The following is a 17,787-nucleotide window of genomic DNA, read 5'->3' as shown; positions in this document are numbered from 1 at the left end:
TTGACTCATATCAGACTTCTCGTCCACTGTAATCCCTAGGTCCTTTTCTGGAGAACTGCTGCTGCACTCAGTCCCGTCGTGTAACAGTGAATGGGATTCTTCCATCCTAAGTGCAGACATCTGCACTTGCCTTGTTGAACCTCATCAGGTTTCTTTTGCCCAGTCTCTAAATTTGTCTAGGTTGTTCTGTATCCTATCCCTGCCTCCACCTTATCTACCACTCCCCAGTTAGTGTCATCTCAAACTTGCTGAGAGTGCAATCCATGTCTCTCCTCCAGATCATTAATGAAGATAAATGAACAAAACCAGCCCCAGGACGACCCTTGGGAACTCCGCTTGGAAACTGGCTGCCAACTAGACATGGAGCTGTTGATCACTATCCGCTGAGCCCGACAATCTAGCCAGCTTTCTATCCATTTATAGTCCTGTCTCCGCCCTACTTCTTAACTTGCTGCAAGAATACTGTTGTGAGATGTGGGAGACCGTATCAAAAGCTTTGCTAAAGTCAAAGAATAACACATCCACTGCTTTCCCCTCATCCACAGACCCAGTTATCTCCTCATAGAAGGCAATTAGATTAGTCAGGCATGACTTGCCCTTGGTGAATCCATGCTGACTGTTCCTGATCACTTTCCTCTCCTCTAAGTGCTTCAGAGGAAGGGTGTGAGTATGCTAGCTTTAGTAGTCTTTTAAAATAGAATGTTACCGCCAGGGATCATAGAATTGTATTACTTCTTTGTGACTCTGTGTTTTGTAGCATTTATGCTTTTTTCTTTTATTTAATAAAGATCTTAACAAGTTGATATTGTCCTCAGTATGTGTCCTTGCCACACACCCCGAGAGTCCTCTTACGATATTGAACTCTCTGTATTCTCTGTCCCTGTAGAACTGGGACAAGAACCTAAATTATCTTCTGATCAGATCAGTGGTGAGCCATAAACACATTAGCCCATAAAATTCCGGTCAATCCTGCAAAGGTGTGGGAGAGATTCCCACACATCAACCATTCTTTTTATGTGACAAATCTTAGGGCCTGTCCCAGATTGAGGGGGTCACTAGAGGAGGTTTTGGGGAAAAACTACAAAAATATACAAAACAATGGAATCTAAATTAGCTGTCACCACTCAAGAAAGAGATCTTGGAGTCCTTGTGGCTAGTTCTCAGAAAACATCTGCTCAAAGTGCAGTGCAAGTCACAAAATTTAACAATATTAGGCACCGTTAGGAAAGGGATAGATAATAAAACAGAAAATGTTATAATTCCATTATATAAATCAATGGTATTGCCACACCTTGAATATTGCGTGCAGTTCTGGTCACCCTCATCTCAAACAAACAAAAAAAAAGAATTGGACAAGTACAGAGAATGGGAATAATTACGGGTATGGAACAGCTTCCATGTGAGGAGAGATTAAGACTGGGACTGTTCATTTTAGAAAATAGAAATCTGAGGGGAGATATGATAGAAGTCTATAAAATTATGAACTGTATGGAGAAAATGGCTAAGGAAGGGTTATTTACCCCTTAACCTAACAAACAAACCAGGCATTACCCAGTGAAATTAATAGGCAGCAGGTTTAAAACTAACATAAGGAAGTACTTCTTCACACACTGCACAGTCAATCTTTGGAACTCATTGCCAGCGGAGACTGTGAAGGATAACTGGTTCAAATAAGAATTAGACAATTTCATGGAGGACAGGTCCATCATTGGCTATAAACCAAGTTGGTCAGGGATTCAACCCCATGCTCTCGGTTTCCCTAAATCTCTGACCGCCTGAAGCTGGGATCAGACAAGAGAATGGAACACTCATTAAAGTGCCCTGTTCTGTTCATTCCCTCTGCAGCATTGGGCAAGATGGATCATTGGTCTGAACCAGTGACTGGTCTTATATTCTGAAAAGGATCTGCTACCCTCTTGGGCTTCCCTTCCATCCTGTTCTGCTACAGAGTGCCAATTCTCATTAGAGATGGTATGCCAACTCCCATTTTTTCATGTTCTCTGTATATATATATATAAATAACTTCCTACTGTATTTTCCACTGCATGCATCTGATAAAGCAGGTTTTAGCCCATGAAAGCTTATGCCCAAATACATTTGTTAGTCTCTAAGGTGCCATAAGTACTCCTTGTTCTTTTTGCTGATACAGACTAACATGGCTACCACTCTGAAACCTGTCAGTGGGTCCTGGTGCTTATAATAATAATAGGAGATATACCTATCTCCTAGAACTGAAAGGGACCTTGAAAAGTCATTGAGTCCAGCCCCCCGCTTTCACAAGCAGGACCAAGAACTGATTTTTGCCCGAGATCCCTTAATGGCCCCCTCAAGGATTGAACTCACAACCCTGGGTTTAGCAGGCCACCATGCCCCCCTCCCCAAGCAGCAGCAGGAGTTTGTGTGTGGGAAAGGGCAGGGGATTGGGGCACAGGATGGGATGAGGTCTCGGGCTGGCACTTACTTTAGGGGGCTCCCCTGAAGCGGCAACATCCCTCTCCCTCAGCTTCCAGGCAGAGGTGTGGCCAGGCAACTCTGTGCACTGCCTTTGCCCATATGCAGTGCCCCTGCAGTTCCCATTGGCTGTGTTTCCCTGCCAATGGGAGCTACAGAGCAGTTGCTCAGGGCAGAGGCAGTGCACAGAGCTGCCTGGCCACGTCTCTGCCTAGGAACTGAGGGAGGAGGATGTCACTGCTTCCAGGGAGGTGTGGAACTACGTAGGAAGCCCTCGGGCTGACCCCCCCAGCATACCCACAGCACCCCCTGGGCCGCCACCCCAGCAACCCAAGCTGCCCCCCTCCACCTGCCTGGGATGCTGCCCAGTGCAGCACAGCAGCTGATTGGGAGAGTGAATGGCTATGGCAGCAGCAGGCTGCCTCCTGCCCAGGCTCAGATTCTGAGGACAGTGGCCTGCGAGCTGGAGTCCCCCCACCCCTCCAGCATGCTCAGTGTTGGTTCCTGTCACCAGAAGCTGAGCCTGGGTGGGGGGAAGCCTGCTGCTGCCTCAGCCAGGTGCTCTCCCAGGCAGTTGCTGTGCTGCACCAGGTAACATCCGGGACTAGCTTTGGGGCCTGGCTGCCAGGAAGAGCAACTGAACATGCCAGGGGGAGCCGGTGCAGTGGGAGGACAGAGCCTTCCCTCCCTCCCCCCCACAGATAATGTAGGATGGGGAGGGGATGGGGAGAGCGCAGGATCCCCGGACTGGGCATGGGTCAGGGAGGAGCCATATGGGCAGGCCCGGTGCAAGGAAGTTTCATGCCCTAGGCAAAACTTCCACCTTGCACCCCCCTCTAACCCCGCGCCCCGTGGCAGCTAACCAAGCCCGCCACCCCCCCTGTGTGGAGAGCTCACATCACATCTTCTCAGCTGGTCATGGCAGCAAACACTCCCCCGCTTATACTAATGAGGAGCTGTTGTATCTGCTGCATATATGAGGAGAGGAGGCTGTCCCGTCCCAGTTACACTCCAGCCATAGGAATTTTGATACCCACGGGCAGATTTCTCATAGTTTGTGTGAAAGGGGGTACGATTAGGACACCATGCAATGCAAAGCGAAGATAAAGGAACGGAGGTAGGTGTACAGTAAGACAAGGGAGGCAAACCATCTGTCATGAATATAGGGAGAAGAGTAGCAACTTTTATGTATGCAGTAGCATAAAATCCCTCCTTGGCAGCTGTACTGGATTGCCTTAAATCTAAAGAGTTACTCAGTTCAAATAACCTAGTTGGCACATGACCAGAAGGACCAATGAGGAAAGAAGATACTTTCAAATTGGGGCAAGGGGGAGGATTTGTTTGCTATTCTGTGTGTTGTTCTCTCTCTGCATGGAGGGAGAAGCCAAGCAGTTACAACATCTCCTGAAAATATACCTGGAATAATCCATCTAAAACCACGAAACTGTGAGTAGGGGTAGGAAATGTGTTAGATTATCTTTTGTTTTGTCTTGTGAATTTTCCTATGCTACAGAGGTAGTTTTATTCCTGTTTTTGTAACTGTGAAGCTTATCCCAGAGGGGAATTCTCTGTGTTTAAAATCTTTTCATTACCCTGTAAAGTTACCTTCCATCCTGATTTTGCAGGTGTGTTTCTTTTATTTTTTTTTCTTTATAAATAAAGTTCTTCTTTTAAGAACCTGATTGATTTCAGTGTCCTGAAGACAAAGGGTCTGGTCTGTGTTCACATTGCTAAGGCAACTGGTTGGGATATTATTCGCAAGCCTCCCCAGGAAAGGGGGTGAAGGGGCTTGGGGGGATATTTTGGGGGAATAGGGATTCCAAGTGACCCTTCCCTGAATTTTTGTGTAAATCACTTGGTGGTGGCAGCAATAGTGTCCAAGGACAAGGAAAGGAATTTGTGTCTTGGGGAAGTTTTAACCTAAGATGGTAGAATATAAGCTTAGGGGGTCTTTCATGCAGGTCCCCACATCTGTACCCCAGAGTTCAGAGTGTGTGTGTGTAGGGGGGGAACCCTGACACCATCACTCCAGTGCTGTGCCCAAAGCCTGCTGGTTCTATTAGGAGTTGGACTATATCCTCGGTGGTGACCTCACCTCTACTGCCAAGAACCCCATGGACACTTTGGCAGGACTTGAGGTGGTGGAAAGTATAGCTAACCCAGAGAAGGAGGTCAAGGACACGAAGATGGAATTAGAGGATGCTGTTAAGCCCACAGCAGGGTTGCCAGGTGGCCAGGCCAGTCAAGAGCTGTTATCCACTCCAGAGTAGTCTAGCCAGTCCTGGTACTCCCAGTCCAGTGAGCAAGAAGCAGAAGAGGAGACCCCTGGTAAGTTTATTTTCAAAGTTGACGGCGCTCAGTTACACGATGGGTAAAGGGAAAGAAATGGACATGGCTGGCTGTGTTTCTGTGTGCTGCACATTACCCTGTGCAACTAAACAGTACAGCAGAACAGGGTGATGATGCACACTGAGATTTCATGGGAATCCTCCACAGAGATCTCCACAAAACTTTCCGGGAGGTATGCAGAAATCCTCTGCCGGAGGTTCTTTGGCAGAGCTGATTTGTTCCTTCCCCCATTGAAGGAAACTTTCCCATGCCACTCTGCAATCACTTGTGCAGGGACCAAAGCTGCACACAGGTGAGCATCATAGGTATTGGGTTGGAAGACGCAAGCATGCAGCAGATGCAACCTGCTTCCCTGGTTACCCTCAGGAGTGAGATATTTGCTTCAGTGATCCCCGTCTGTGGAAAAGGGTTGGAGAATTTACAATATTGTCCCTAGTTGCCAGCACCACAACCCACTGCTGTTTAACCCAGGTACAAGCCCCCTATCCCCTCCCCCCGGGCTAAACTCATCATGCCTGGGGTGTTCGTGGAGATGTGTGCTTGGCAAGGGACAGTGAGAAAGTGCTTGGTATGTTACAAGAGGTGTGCTAAACAGTAATGATTTACTGCTGTGCCTGAACTGACAATCATGCTCCTGTGTATTGTTTCTCATTCTTCTTCAGATGTGGCCTTCAGGGGAATCCCCTACAAACAGGTAGAGCTCCTCCGCCAGATAAGAAAGTGGCCAAGATGGAGCAAGGAGGACATATTCTGGGAGGGCTTTAATTCTCTGACGAAGGAAAAAGGGAATACAGGTTGTGAAGAGAAATTGAAAGGCAGGACAAAAAATAAATTCATGACTTTGTTAAGGATGCCACAGAGTGAATGATAAAAGCAATGGAGCAGCAAACAGAGATGCCCAAGTCCCTCATAACTCTGCAGTCAGAACAGATGCGTGCATGCCCTTCCCTGCAGCAAATTCAGAACTATTTCAAGCTCCTCCCACCCCAAACTCCACCTGCGCAATCCCTGGTGCTTTCTAGAACTTCTCGGTTTCCCATTCACTCTACCCATTGGATAGCTTTCAAAATGATAGCTGAACTTATGCCCAGCTCTGAAGATCTGTCCTTCCCTGCTCCCTTCTTGTCCCACAAAGTTTTTGTGTGTAGATGATGGTTTGTTTAATTAAAAAATCTGAAAGATAAATGATCTTTTTTTATGTCCTACAAATTGAAATAGCAGGTAGCAGCAAGATATACACAGGCAGTTTAATCCCTTTGCTTACTGAAATCCTAGCATCACAAGTGCTTCATAGGAAAATTCTCTTTAATTAAACACTGCGGTTTCCAGCATAGAAATATACATTGGTTCTAACTCTCAAAGCTTCCCTGATTCAAATTGTCCTCTTTTGTGCCCCTCTAATAGCCCTGGTATCAGGCTGATCAAAATCCGCAGCCAGGCACTGTGACTTGGAAGTCCAGCCTTGAACAAACATTTCACCCTTAGCTTTACAAATATTATGCAACGTAAAACAGGTGGTTATGACCATAAGAATATTCTTCTCATTCAGGTCTAACCTGCCATAAAGACATCACCACCGTCTTTAATCTGCCAAACAGACATTCCATGGTCTTCCTGCATCTACTCGGCCTATTGTTGAAGCATTCCTTACTGATATCCAGGTTTCCCCTGCATGGCTTCATGAGCCCTGGGAGTAATGGGTACGTTGAGTCTCCCAGGATCACTATGGACATTTCAACATCCCCCACTGGTATCTTCTGGTCCAGAAAGAAAGTCCCTCTCTGCAGATTTCTGTACAAGCCAGTGTTTCTGAAAGTATGTGCATCATGTTCCTTCCCAAACCAAACAAAGTCTGCCAGTGAAACACAAACACATCCCAATATCAAGTGGTAGCAGAACATCTCAATATCAAGGATGGTACAAAAACATTCCCTAAGGATAACAGGAACACCTTGACCCCTCCTAAAAGATAAAGATTGTCCAGTTTGGCCGATGGCGTATATTACAATGCCCCTCTGCTATGTACATCGGTCAAACTGGACAGTCACTACGGAAAAGGATAAATGGACACAAATCAGATATCAGGAATGGCAATATACAAAAACCTGTAGGAGAGCACTTCAACCTCCCTGGCCACACTATAGCAGACCTTAAGGTGGCTATCCTGCAGCAAAAAAACTTCAGGACCAGACTTCAAAGAGAAACTGCTGAGCTTCAGTTCATTTGCAAATTTGACACCATCAGCTCTGGACTCAACAAAGACTGTGAATGGCTTGCCAATTACAGAACCAGTTTCTCCTCCCTTGGTTTTCACACCTCTACTGCTAGAACAGGGCCTCACCCTCCCTGACTGAACTAACCTCGTTATCTCTAGCTTGCTTGCTAGCATATATATACCTGCCCCTGGAAATTTCCACTACCTGCGTCTGACGAAGTGGGTATTCACCCACGAAAGCTCATGCTCCAAAACGTCTGTTAGTCTATAAGGTGCCACAGGATTCTCTGCTGCTTTGTACCTTAACGGATCTTGTGGTCATTGGGCAGTTCGCTCAAGGTTTGCTGTGCCAATGTCTGCACAGGATTGGGGTGATACGCAGAGGGAACACACACACACACACACACACAGCCAAATAGCTATCAACATCTAACTACACTGGTGACCCACGACCACTGATCTGGTAAATAAGCGGGCTGTTCTCTGTAGGAATTGTGATCTAACATGACAGACAACCTAGCTAGGGAACTCCCTTATCCTCTCCCTGCAAATCCCCACAGAGTTTCATTAAATTTGCACCATCTTGATTGCCAGCAAGGGAGGCCCATATGCATTTTAAAAATATAGCGTAGAAGAAACATGGAATGAAACCTGTAAGGCTAGGGAAGAGACTGTAGCCTTGAAATGTAGAATACTGCAAATGATACCTATGACTGTTAACTGGTTAAAACAACATGCCACAAAATTGGCAGGGCAAGGAGCAGAAACAAAGAAAGAGTTAAAACAAGCAGGAGAAGTTACAGAACCCTGGAATGTTCCCATTCTCCTTGCAGGGTGGTAAGCAGTCCAGAGTCAGCAAGCACTGGAACAGAATAAAACACTGGAAGCATCTGTAAAAAGCCTACCAAAAAGAGATGTGCCATCCCCTATTATAAATACTTGTCATTAACAGCAGGCTTCAAGTAGCTACCCTGTGCCTGAAGAATGGGGACAGAAATGGAAAAAGATGGCCCTAAGCAAAATTAAAAGATGAAATGGGATCCACTGCATTGCAACCACCACCTTACGATAAAAGCCAGGTTCTGGTAAAAACTCCCAATGTCATGTGATTAAAAAAATGTATCACGATTCATTGCACGATTAAAAAGATTAATCACGATTAATCATGTGATTAATCACGCTGTTAAACAAAATAGAATACCATTTATTTAAATATTTTTGGATGTTTTATACATTTCCAAATACGTTGATTTGAATTACAACACAGAATACAAAGTGTACAGTGCTCACTTTATATTTATTTTTGGTTACAAGTATTTGCACTGTAAAAAAAAACAGACATAGTATTTTTCAATTCACCTAATACAAGTATTGTAGTGCCATCTCTTTATCATTAAAGTTGAACTTACAAATGTAGAATTATGTCAAAAATGCATTAAAAAATAAAACAGTTTAAAATTTTAGAGTCTGCAAGTCCACTCAGTCCTATTTCTTGTTCAGCCAATCGCCCAGACAAACAAGTTAGTTTACATTTGCAGGAGATAATACTGCCTGGTTCTTGTTCACAATGTCACCTGACAATGAGAACAGGCATTCTCATGGCACTATTGTAGCTGGAATCAAAAGATATTTACATGCCAGGTGCACTAAAGATTCATACGTCCTTTCATGCTTCAATCACCATTCCAGGGGACATGCATCCATGCTGATGATGGGTTCTATTCAATAAGAATCCAAAGCAATGTGGACCAACACAGGTTTATTTTCATTATCTGAGTCAGATGCCACCAGCAGAAGGTTGATTTTCTTTTTTGGTGGTTTGGGTTCTGTAGTTTCTGCATTGGAGCGTTGCTCTTCTAAGAATTCTGAAAGCATACTATATATCTCATCGTTCTCAGATTTTGGAAGGCACTTCAGATTCTTAAACCTTGCGTTGAGTGCTGTAGCTATCTTTAGAAATCTCACATTGGTTCCTTCTTTGCAATTTGTCAAATCTGCAGTGAAAGTGTTCTTGAAATGAACATTTGCTGGGTCATCATCCGAGACTGCTATAACATGAAATATATTGCAGAATGTGGGTAAAACAGAGCAGGGGACTGTAGCAGGGTGGACCACTACTCCTGCCCTGAAGGGGTTAAAAACAGCCCTGGGAAGGGGCTGCGGCAGGAGAAGGCTGTGGCTGGGGCAAGAAGCCTGGACTGATTGGGGAAAGTAGGCTCAGCTGTGGCCATGCTCCAATCAGGCCCAGCTGGCCCCTATAAGAAGTCAGTCTGTCTCTAGCTATAGAGGGAGAAGGGCCTGGTTGCAGGGAGCTAGACAGAAGGTATCTGAGTGAAGCAGGGCTGGGGACAGGCTGGGGAGCTACAGCCTGGAAAGCCCCAGGCTCTGGTCTAGCATTGGGCTAAAAGATATTGGGGGTTGCAGAAAGCAGCCCAGAGGTATGCCAAGGCAGCAGGTCCAAACTCAACCTTGCCTGTAGTAGGCTGATACTGCAGTCTGCCCCAGGGTGTGGGGCTAGACAATGACTGGCAGTAGCCATACACTGAGGCAAGGTGGAGGTAGTGGGTGAGGGTTCCCTGGGGAGGGGAGACCCTAAGACTGAGGGGTTTATTGCCAAGGGGCAGCACCCCAGGTCCAGGGATGGACATGGAGGCCAGAGGGCCAATGGATCACTGGCCTGCAGAGGGTGCTCCAGAGCTGGAATGAGCTAAGTTCCAGAAGTCACCAGCAGGAGGCACTGCAAGGGTGAGTCTGCTCATCTACAGGGACATACAATTCTCCCCCAAGGAGTTGAGTCACAAATTTAATTAATGGATTATTTTTTTTAATGAGCGTCATCAGCACGGAAGCATGTCCTCTGGAATGAAGAGCGAAGCATGAAGGGGCATACAAATGTTTAGCATATCTTGCATGTAAATACCTTACAGTGCTGGTTACAAAAGTACCATGCAAATGCCTGTTCTCACTTTCTGGTGACATTGTAAATAAGAAGAGGGCAGCACTATCTCCTGTAAATGTAAACAAACTTGTTTTGTCTTAACAATTGACTCTACAAGAAGTAGGACTGAGTGGACTTGTAGACTCTGAAGTTTTACATTGTTTTGTTTTTGAGTGCAGTTATCTAACATAAAACAATCTACATTTGTAAGTTGCACTTTCACAATAAAGAGATTGAACTTCAGTACTTGTATGAGTTAACTTGAAAAATACTATTTCTTTTGTTTATCACTTTTACAGTGCAAATATTTGTAATAAAAATAATATAAACTTTGATTTTAATTACAATGCAGAAGTATACAAAAATGTGAAAAAACACGCAAAATATTTTGCATGTTTCAATTGGTATTTTATTGTTTTAACAGTGCAGCTAAAACTGCTATTAATTGTGACTTTCTTTAGTTAACTGCGATTAATCAAGAGCCTTAGTAAAAAATGTATGTAGACTGGTGCCTGTCAAAACAGGAGAAGTAATTGCACAGAAGGAAAAAGTAGTCAACAGTACATTCACTGAATTTTAAATCAGATGAAGGGGGAAATGGAACAGGTCAGAAAGTATATTAGGAGAAAGGAACTGTGACTCAGTTGCAGAGGAGAGAATAAAAAAGAACTTCAAAGTGAAAAACCACAATTGAGTGGGTTAACACCTAGAATTGCATTAACAGATGGAGTTGCCCCAAAACAGTTAACTGCAGCAAAAAAAGGCATTTGGCATGCGGACAAAAGCAACAGACACTATGGGAACAAGTTCTGGCTTTGCAAGAGCAGGTAATGACTCCACTCATCTCTTAGATCCAGAATAAAACCAGGGGTGGGGTCCCAACTGCTTTAACCCCTGGAGCCACACTCTTTGCTCATGGCTAAAAATATAGCCTTTCTCAAATATTTTTACATACCGGTTGTTTTCCTTTATATATTTTCTCAGTTTGCTAAACTTACTGCTGCTGCATTTATCTTAAGATAACTTTATAGAGTTAATTTCTCTTGGCTCAAGTCTCCCAATCTTCCTAGGTTACTCTTCACCCCTTCCCTTCCCACTCCTCTCCTCATTTCTGCACGATCTCTCTCTCTCTCTCTCTGTTTTAAAAGTTGAAAGTTATAGTTTTTACAGAAACAGACCTTCCAGATACACACATTCCTAAGGAGTGCTAATCACAGAGTACTCACACAAACACATCCCAATATCAAGGATGGTACAAAAACATTCCCCAAGGACAACAGGAACACACTGACCACTCATAAAAGATAAGGTCACGATGCCAGTACGTAATAGAGATGTTTTGATTGAATCAACATGTACAAGGTGATGGGTGATAACTAGCCATGTCAGGAGGCAATAACTATGTCAGAGGGGCAGTCCTAGCTTGTTTGTATTGGGGTATAAAGATGGATCTCAGAGAAGAGCATCTTTGTCTGGCCTAGGGAGGAATGGAAAGTACCGCTGTTCACTGAGCTGGTCCATTCTTACTGGCATACATGTGTTACTGGTCCACTAGCGTCTGCAGGATACTAATACTGTGCTTCATCAACAATAAACCTGGCCGGGTGCCTTCGTCCCTTAATAGATCTCGTGGTCATTGAGCGGTTTGCTTGAGGTCTGTCATGCCAGTTGTTTGCACAGGGCTGGGGCAGCACACAGAGAGAACACACACACACAGCCAAATGTCTATCAACATCTAACCATACTTATCACTATTCACTACTGCACAATGGCCACTCCCTTCTACTGCCTTGCAAAATAAATGTATAAAATAGAAATAATTTGGTTATCTATTACTACCCCACACTGGGGCCAGGAAGAGAACCCAAGTGTCCCAATCTCTAATATTATAAGCTAGGTCTAGTAGGCCCTTGTGTTACCCACTGGCAAAGTGTCTGTTAAGTCCCCCTCCAGTGATTGACCATCAGACATAATAGCAATTATTCCTGAATCAAAGGATGCATCCGACAAAGTGGGTATTCACCCACGAAAACTCATGCTCCAAAATGTCTGTTAGTCTATAAGGTGCCACAGGACTCTTTGCTAATTATTCCTGAAGTTCTAGTGGTGGAGATGAGTGCAGGGAACCAGGGAAGTTATAGTACAAAACCTGTTGCTGTGGGAGTGGGGATTGTGTGGCACCATTTGGTATATATTTTAGTTTTCGTTTTTAAATAGTTTAATTCACATGATCATTAAAACCATTATGGACTGTTGAGAAAGTCCAAGTGTCCCATATGGCAAATATCTGTCATGTATTTCTTTTGCTTGTGTCACACACCAGCAGGTTTTGGGGTTGGGAGGTGAAGTGACCAGACCAGCTCTCTCCCGAGCACAGATGAACGATTCTTTACATACAAGTGATATAAAGTGCATGACCCAGAGTGCAGGCTGGAGAGCAACATATTACAATAAGTCTCAGGCTATCATCAGACTGGCACACACACACACCCTCACTTGTGTTGCGGTGACACAATCGGGTAAGGGGGAATCCCAGGACTGCCTTCAAAATTGCAACTGGAAAATTAAATGGAAATAAACAAGGAAAAATATGCTTAATTTACATGAAGTAAATGTCAGGCTTAAAAGGAGCCGAGAGGGAATTTTCATAACCAGCCTGACTTTCAGCAGCATTTTATAAATCTTCATATCCCTCTTGTGTTCTCTTTTCTTCTTCCTTTTCTTTCATTTTATCCGCTTTTACACATCACTTTTTATAGCACGTTTTCCATCTGTTTCTCTGTGTCTCCTTAGCTCTTCTCTATTCACATTCACAGATCATTCCACTTCAGGTTCCCAGTTCTCTCCCCTGAGTTTTTCCTTTCCCCTCTCTGTGTCCTCTGAGTGTTTTTCCTTCTCAGGATTGTTTTGCTTTCACTCTTCATTTCAGTTTTCCCCACTCTCCTCAGGTTTCTCTCTTTACTCTTGTTTCATTTTATTTATTTTTTTCACTTTCATTTCTTCTTTCCTTTCTGGTTAAATGTGCCCTATACTTGCCTCTCTGCTCCACACGGCCAGTTCACTTTTATCCACATGACATCTCCCTACCCCCAACTCCTTCTCACAGCAGCATCCCTTCCCTGGAGGTCACACTCTCCCCTGGGTCTCTCTTTCCCAGGTTCCCTGCTGATGCAGAGCCTCCAGCTACTCCCCAAACCCCAATTAACTAATTTTGTGTCCCTGCCACCCACATCTGCCTATTAATAACTATCCCAGCTATCAATTAGGGCACCAGTCCCCACACCCCTTCTCACCCTGAACCTCCATCAGTTCTGACCATGCAGCTCCCACATCTACCCCTGCCTCTCCAGGCCTATCTCTTCCTTCTGCAGCTCCAGAATTTCTTCACACTCCCTCCTCTTGTGTTCCTTGGAGTGAGAGGGTAGTAGCTCCCAAGAGTCATAGAGATGAGGTATTGGCATTTGGGAAGCCAGAAGTCTTCCACAGTCAGAGAGAGTGAATTATAGAATCATAGAAGATTAGAGTTGGAAGAGACTTCAGGAGGTCGTAAGTGAGGGGTAGTTAGGGTCAATAGCTCCATGGTTTGAGTATTGGCCTGTTAAACCCAGGGTTCTGATTTCAATCCTTGAGGGAGCCATTTAGGGATCTGGGACAAAAATCTGTCTGGGGATAGGCCCTGCTTTGAGCAGGGGATTAGACTAGATGACCTCCTGAGGTCCCTTGCAACCCTGGTATTCTATGACTGTGGCTAGAGAAGCCTGGTATTTTACATTTATAGTCCTCTCATGTCTCAGTGACACTCTCGTGAGCCAGGACACCCAGAGTCCTCCTGGACCATAGAGAACAGAGAGAAACAGACTGGACAATTCCTGGGGTGATGAGACTGGCTTCTCCTCCTTGATCTCTGTGGTTTGACAGTACAGACATGAGAGCCCATGGAGCATCCAGGGTCCTTGACACTGCACTGCAGAAGGTCTTCAGGAAGAGAGAAGTCCTCCAGGGTCATGAAGACTAGGATGTGTGAGGCTAAAGAGGCTGATTTCAGGGTGCCCATTTAATATTCCCCCTGTATCTCTGAAATATTCTGAGCTGGGATCCCTACACCAAGAGCCAGGGGTAGATTCTCTCCCCACTGAAGGAGGCTGGTGGGAAAGTAAGATCGGGGCCTCCTTATCAACATCAAAAAATGTCACCTTCCCCTGACCATAGTCCAGAAAAACCTGGATCGTCCTGGGGACCCAACTCAGGTGTAGGGGAGTCTCAGTAGAGGTGAGAGCTTTGAACTGACCCCCTTCACCCCGGCCCCACTGCCGCACAGCCTAGATCCTCTGCTCAGGGTTATGGCTGATCCTTCCCTTCCTCCTCACTGATTATCTGGCAACCCCAAGAGCACAAAGTCCCTCATCCCCCAGCACCATTTCCCAGTAATGTGTCCCTGAATTGAATCCCTCACAGCCCAGCACACAGAGCTCAGTATTAAACCTCTCAGGATTGTCTGGTAGATCTTGCTGTGTGTCTTCCCATCTCAGACTTTTCCAATCATCAGACAGAACTAGGACGGAATGAGCCATGTCTGGATCTAGAGTCACATTTACTGATGAGAGAGAGACAATCAGACTGTTAGGAGCAGAGCTCAGTCCTGGTCCATTTTCTCACACTTCCTAGGCAGCCCTGTTCTGGCTGGGATCCTGGATCCCAGAGAACTGCCTCTATGCTGAGCGCATGACCTTCAGCAGAGATGTCACTGTAATTCTTCAGCTGGGGTAGTGGGAACCACTTCTGTACTTTCTAATTTGGCTATAGATGCTGCAGATCCCTGTTCTATAGCTGGGGCTGCTTCATTCCCAGCATCAGAGACACAGCAAAGAAGGCACCAGAAGCTCTTTATTAGGAAGATCAAGAGGAGGCAGGTATCAGATTTGAACCCAGAGGGAAGCTCCCTCCCCTATCGCCACTCCCATGCCAAGAAACAGAGATGAAGATGCACTGGGGAAGAGCCAATGGTTCAAGGGCAGTGAGCAAGAAGAAGGAAGTGGCATTGGGTGGGGAGGCTCCTTCTCCAGACCACAGGGAAGAGAGGACTGGTAGTGAAAGCACTGGAGAGACACCATCTCCCCAGTCTACAAAGCAGCTGCAATGACAGAGCCCAGCCCTGCTGAAGGAAAGGTAGGATGTTGGAGAAGAGACAAGAGAAGAGTCTCTCCCCTAGGTGGACAGGGAAGGATGTGACAGCCATTAACCATTAAATACTATTCTGGCTTTTCCAGTCAACCTGGTTAGCAGGACAAGGATTCATTGTTCATCTGAGTCCTTGTGAAAACTGGATAGGTGTTCAAATGTAGACCAAAATTCCTCCATGTCTTCAGTATCTTTGTAAATGGGACAAATCCTTTCCCAATTTTTGCTATTGTGGAGGGAAGATGGAGTTTCAGGCTGTGGCAGATTCTTTTCCTTTTCCAAGCCTTGGAACTGAAGGTTGGCAGCTTTCAGCTGTTTTGATGAGTCCTTTCCTCAGCAGCCATCTGTTCCATCCACCTTTGATGAGTTTCTTATCTTTTGCTTTTCCTGCAATTGAAGATCTGCCAGTTTTTGTTCGTGTTCAAATTGTTGTTCGTTTTCCACTGCTAACATTCCCACTGCTTCTGCTTCAGAAGCTGCATTTGGGACAGGTGAGGGTGCTTCTGCTTTCTGATCATTGGCCACTAACAGATTTTTCAGTTCTTGATCAGTAACTTTCTTCTTAAAGGATAACCCCTTTTGTGAGCATAAACTTCCAGAGTTTTTTCTGTCAAGACCCTCATATGGTCATTGCTCACTCATTGTAATTACTCTTTAACCATTAAAACTCTCAATATCAAATTTCAAATGTTTGAATAGCATGGGGTTCTGATCCAAAGCTTACTTGACCTGGTTCTGTGAATCCTGCAAAAAGTATGCTAAATGTCACTGTCCTTCAGTGGGTCACAGCTGAGAATACAAAATTTAGGACAAACTGTCGAGAAATGGGGCAGACCCACCTCAAACTGCTGACTATTTTTTGTGACTGACTTGGCATATCCTATGGAAGAATAAACTTCTGTCTCATCACGCTGGTTAACAAGAAGTCAGAAATGCAATCTCCTTAGGTATCCAAGCCCTTATTTTATCACCCAGACACTAGACTTAATGATGAGTGGTTATTTAAAAACAATTTAATCAAATAAACAGTTCTTCTAATTCCAAGAGTTTAGTGTTGATTAGACGTGATGCAAATTAACTTGTAGGTGTTTCCCCAGGAACAAATACATTTGAAATACATGTATATAGTCAATATTCATAACTTCAGATATAGAAATGATCCAGGCATACAAACAGGATAGTGATATTTGATAGATTGTAACTTTTCCCCTGATACCATACATGACATATTTTTGTAAAAGATTTGTTGGAATTATATAATAGTGGCAATATTAATGATATAAATGGTCATGTTCCAATCATATGCCATCACAAGGAAAAAGAGCTAATTCAGATTCCATCATTTTGCATAGCTGGGATTATGTTTTTCAATGTGCATTACTTTGTAGTTATCAACATTTATGCAAAAAAAAGTCAATTCCTACCTCTTTCCCGGATTCCTCTCTCCAGGACCAATCTACACTCCATTTTACTATCCCACATTATTTCCCCTTTCCTTTGGGATTACCTCTCCAGTCTTTAATTGAGTCTAATGAGCTCTGTAGTGAAAGTCAAGTGGTGTCTGGGACTCTTTAAACAACACCCATACAATCACCTGTCTCCACCCTTTCCCCCTTTCACTGGGATTTAGCATCCTTACCCCTGCTTAGTTAGTGAGGGAGGTCACCCTAAATGAAACCTCAATCAGGGCATGCTAAGAACAGGTCTGCTGCCCTTTACCCATACAATCAGGATAACAACATTTCATTACCCCTGTATTCAAGTACTAAAGTGATTTGTAGCCCCCAACCAGCCATAATTGATCATTTTGGCAAAGAAATTCAATCATAGTGTGCACCTAGGTAGAGTAGGTGTGTCTATGCAAACATGGTCTGCTCCTGAAGTCTTTTCCCCCAACTCATCAATAGGAGAGGAGACAGGGGAGAGCTCATTCAGACCCTGTGTAGACTTGGTGTCAAGGCTGATTCCCCAGTCTGGTACTTTGAGTGCAGAAGGTGGGGGCCCACAAGGATTCTAAGAGTTAATACTGGCCATTCCAAGCTTGTATTAAATTCCGAAGGTTACAGCTTTTCTCTGACCTTGGCTTGGTAAATGCTGCCACCACTCAAACGCAAAAAAAAAAAATTTCTTGGACCCAGGATGGAGCACTTGGGAATTCCTCCCTGTGGAGTATCCTCAAGCCCTTTTACCCCACCTCTGGGAGAGCTGTGAAGAAAACAAAGGAAATTAGCTGTTGCCACTAGCTAATCAAACAGCATAGGCACAAAGTTCTTAGGACCCAACAATCCAAATCCTGTTCTTAAAAAAAGTAAATTTTATTAAAAACAAAAAGAAAGAAAATACACCTGGAATTTAGACTTTTGCTAGATTTTAAGAGCAGTTCCAAAAATTAAGCACCCAAAACAGGGTTCAGCTTAAAGGTTACAACAAAACAAAAGCATCCGGGGTTAGCACAGAGGAGATCCACAAGCCAAAATAAAGAAATAAACCTGATTGTGTTTATCTAAACATTCCCTATGCAAATAATTCCTTCTAGGTATGGAAGATAATTTTTCATACCTGGTTCAAACCTTACACAGCATTTCTGCTTATAGAATCATAGAATATCAGAGTTGGAAGGGACCTCAGGAGNTCAGGGTTGGAAGGGACCTCAGGA

At 44.4% G+C, this 17,787-nt stretch overlaps 1 long non-coding RNA gene and 1 pseudogene across 1 annotated transcript in view; both read right to left on the bottom strand.

Moving 5' to 3' along the window:
- Positions 1-13,994: 13,994 nt before the first annotated feature.
- On the bottom strand, positions 13,995-16,598 carry LOC142047695 (butyrophilin subfamily 1 member A1-like; annotated as a pseudogene).
- Positions 16,599-17,422: 824 nt separating this feature from the next.
- Positions 17,423-17,787, bottom strand: part of LOC142047690 (uncharacterized) — a 459,131-nt gene continuing 458,766 nt past the window's right edge. The window contains exon 2 of the long non-coding RNA XR_012656966.1: positions 17,423-17,754. This is a non-coding gene — a long non-coding RNA (uncharacterized LOC142047690). The remainder of the gene's footprint in view (positions 17,755-17,787) is intronic.

The sequence above is a fragment of the Chelonoidis abingdonii genome, chromosome 13 (assembly GCF_003597395.2).
Source record: "Chelonoidis abingdonii isolate Lonesome George chromosome 13, CheloAbing_2.0, whole genome shotgun sequence".
Taxonomy (NCBI): Eukaryota; Metazoa; Chordata; order Testudines; family Testudinidae; genus Chelonoidis; species Chelonoidis abingdonii.
The sequence above is the reverse complement of the archived record's forward strand: the minus strand, read 5'-3'. Positions and strand labels throughout refer to the sequence as shown.